This window comes from Camelina sativa, chromosome 4, assembly GCF_000633955.1.
Source record: "Camelina sativa cultivar DH55 chromosome 4, Cs, whole genome shotgun sequence".
NCBI lineage: Eukaryota > Viridiplantae > Streptophyta > Magnoliopsida > Brassicales > Brassicaceae > Camelina > Camelina sativa.
The window spans coordinates 27,413,838-27,417,904 of record NC_025688.1 but is presented as its reverse complement, the minus strand read 5'-3'; positions in this window follow the sequence as shown (position 1 = coordinate 27,417,904).

Sequence of the window (4,067 nt, the reverse complement as noted above, 5' to 3'; positions counted from 1 at the left end):
TGAGAAAGACACCCGATTTTTGTAAATCTCAATCCCGAGAAACCAACCAAACACCTCTACTCTTCGTCCCCTCCTTGGAAACATATAGTATCATTCATCATCTTTAGTTCTCTACCCTCCCTCCTCCTCATCCTCTTTTATTTATTTTGTCTTGCATCTAAAAACCATCATACTACTACTACTACTACTACTACTAAAACCCCTAGAAGAAAATCAGAAATTTGTTTTAGTGTTGTTTATAAAAAAAAAAGACAAATTCTTAACCATTAAATCGTACTAAATCTTCTGTTTTTTACTTAGCAAAATTAAGATGTTATCAGTATTCTTTTTAGTATAACTTTTGTTTCACAATAAAGGTTTAAAGCCTCATAGGGTATTAATACTAAATCCGGAATCAATACTGAGTAACATTTACTATAACGGTTTGATGTATTAAGATGTAAGTCGTATACATGATATGATATCTCTAGAAACATAACACTATCTTCGAATCCAATAACATTAACTTCCTTGGCTTAATTTCTTCTTGTTTTTTGGCCGTTTATCGAACAACAAAAACAAATACTATAGATATATATATATTGAAATTGTTGTTTTTTCATGGTTAGAATTATGGGAGATTGGGGTCTTTTTATTACATAAAAAGAAAAAGAAAGAAGAGTTGACAAAAACAAATAAAAAAAGATGGGAAGGACAGATTTAGGAGCTCAGTGAGGTGGGGACCCAAAAAGAGTGCCACGTGGCCACCATGCCCGATAGATATTATGTGGATGTGATCCCTTTAGTAGGATTAGAGCATGATTACTGATCGATTCTCACTGGGTTTCTTTTGTTTTTGGGGCCCAAATAAATAATAAAAAATCCAAAATGGGTCCATTTAGCCGAGAATCGTTACTGCCGGAAGCATTCCGAGCAACACCCCAAGAACGATATGTGGCGTGACGAGAGTGGTTGGAAAATAAATATAAAACCGGGTTTTTTTTTTTCTCTCATTTCTTTTTTTCTTTCTTCCCGACTGTCTCTCTCCCTTCTCTCTTGTTTCCGCATGCGAGAGAAACGGCGATTGATGAAGAAGTCGGAGAAAACAATGGATTCTCGTCGAATCCATTGAAATTACCGGTGCAAACCCTAACGAATCGGAGAGAGAAGGTTCGTTTCTCATGTCTGATTGATTGCATGTTTTTCTTTTAGGGTTTCAGATTAATCGGATTGATTGTTAGGATTTCGGATTAATCCGATTAGAGTTTCTTTCTCTTCCTCTTCTAATTGTGTTGATTCGTTTCTCTTCCTCTTCTAATTGTATTGATTCGTTCCTCTTCCTCTTGTAATTGTGTTGATTTGTTTCTCTTCCTCTTGTAATTGTGTTGATTCGTTCCTCTTCCTCTTGTGTTTGTCTATTAAATCAATTGGTTTCTAGTTTTACTCATCTAAAATTCTTAATTTGGAATGTTTTTTTTGGTTTGCAGTCAAATTAACAAAGATGTGGTTGCTTCCGTTGGAGAAGAAGTAAAAGAAGAAGCTTTGATTGGAAACGAACCGTCACAGAACGTTGATGATGTACTGTTGGCGAAGTCGGAGTTGAGTGATTTCACATACGAGGAGGATCAATGGGTGACATATGGGCATGCTACGATTCATATGACTCTGTATGTGAAGCTTTGGTGGATGGAACGGTGGTCATGGCAGAAGGAATTGGAGATGTGAAGGTGATGAAGGGACGGAAGAAGAAGACAATCGCTTATGTGATTTCTGTGCCTCAGATGAATTCAAGAGGCTGCTCATTCAAATCGGGAGAACATGGTGAGTGCATTGTTCGTGATCGGAATGGAGCAGTGTTTGGATGAGAGAGGATTGTCTATTCGTTTGCAAGTGGTTGGTGAAGGTAATCTCACCTCTTAAGAAAGCTATGCTCTTTTCACAATTTGGTACTAGACCACTTAAGTCGTATGTGGACGTATAAGTCATGGTTGGTGTATTCTCAAAAACCAGCTGGATCGATGAGCTAATGAGGCTGTTGCAGGACATGAAAGTTGAAGGAACCAGGCTTGATGCGAGGCTCTACACCTCAGCTTTGAATGCTTTGCGTGATGCTGGTCTCAATTCCCAGATCAGATGGCTGCAGGAAAGCTTCGACGCTGCACAAACTAGTGCTTCAAGATATTCTAATATGAAGAACATAAAAAATTTGCAGGGTTCTGGAGTTGAAAGTAAACTGTAGAAGCCAAGATTCTTTTGTAATTAAATATACAACAATTGCCACAGAGTGAAGGGAGCTAGAACCATAACTAACAGTAAGCTTCTTTAGTCTCATATAACTCTTTCTCAGCTTGTTTTCTTGCTTGAGATCCTGTGTCGGTTTCATATCCCTTTGACTGTGTTATGTGATTTCCCCTGCAGCCCCCCTGTTTCAAATCAGATTGTGGTAGTATAGCGTTTTGCGGTTACTTTTGCAGGGTTCCAAAGATCCAAACTACACAATGTATTCAAAACCAGAAATTGGAGAACAAAGTCTAATTGGAGATCCTTGTTTTTGTTTTGTTGTTGTATTGATATTAGACCACAAGAACAAATTGAAACTAAACATATTGAATAATTGTTTTGTCATTTTTAGATAATTAAAATTTGATAATTAATAAACATAAATTTTAAAATTATTATTTAAATGCTTGAATAATTTTCTTTGGGGTTCTCTACTAATAGGATGATTTTGCATTAGTTCTTTAAGAGTTACTTTACTTAATTTATGATTATTTATATAATAAATTAATGTGAGAGTAACTTTGATGGGTTACTCCACTAATGATGGTCTTAGATCCTCTCTTCCTCAATTGTACGAACAAGGAACTAGTTCACTATCTATCTATCTATCTCTTAAAGAGTATCTATATATCTATTTGATCTCGATCTCATCCCATCTACTATATTACTTACAGTCTGTAATGTGTTATTAAGGAGACTAGAAGAGAGGAGGAGGAGGCACATGGGAATGGGGCTTCGAAGATGGAGATATTCATGTGAGCGCACATGTGCTCTCTCCTTCTCTTTCTTTTCTTTTCTTTTCTTTGGTTGTGTGGATCCCATTTCTCTCTCCCTTGTTCCCATGCACCTGTCCTACTTGCTGGATCCTTTCTCCCCTTCTTATCTCCACGCGCGCCGTGCTCTAATTTTTGTTTCGTCCGTACTACGTTATTTACTAGCTTCTACTTACTTACTGTACCACTACTACAATCCTACGCACCACCCGAATGGCCTAAAACCATAAGTGCATAACTAGCATTTGTCGTCGTCTAATTGATTTTGTGTAACTTAAGCTCCTTTTTTCTCTTCTTTCTCACGTATGCTAACTTAAAATCTTGAATGTAGTAGAAAGTATATCACTGTTAATAACGCAAAACAACGTATAGCTTTTTCTAAGTTTTCTTTCTTTTGCCGTCATTTAGTTTTATGATATATCATATGAATTATTTGCTTCGTTTTCATGTATATATATATATATTCATGGCTCAGCCTATACGGAATGAAACTTCAGCAAAAAGTTTTAAGAATAACAACACCTTCTCGGCTTCTCTTAGCAACACATATGACATAAATACAAATATTGAATCATTGATGTATAATTAGTAGATCAAACCTCTCTAGCTAGCTATAAGTAAAACAAAATAGAAATACTAATATAAAATCTCATATATCAAACAGAAAATAATCCAATCTACATGTGAGCATGATCCACTTAAGTGAGTGACGTGTCCACTAAAGTCTCAAACCAGTCGACATGGCGCGTGAACTATCATGTCTCTTCTTCAAGATCCAAATCTCTGCTGGAAATGGAACCCCAAGTAAAAAGCAAAATAAAAATGAAAAAAGAAAAATCTCCAAAATCCGAAACACGAGGATAATAAAAATAAAAATTAACGTGCAACTGGACCCAACTTTGATGGCCAATACCGCCCATTAAACCAATTTTTCAATTTCTAAAAATAGAATTTATTTTATCGACTTTCACAATTTTACATCGTTATTTTTAGACAAACCAAACCACAAAATTCCTTCATAACCGAACCTTCTTC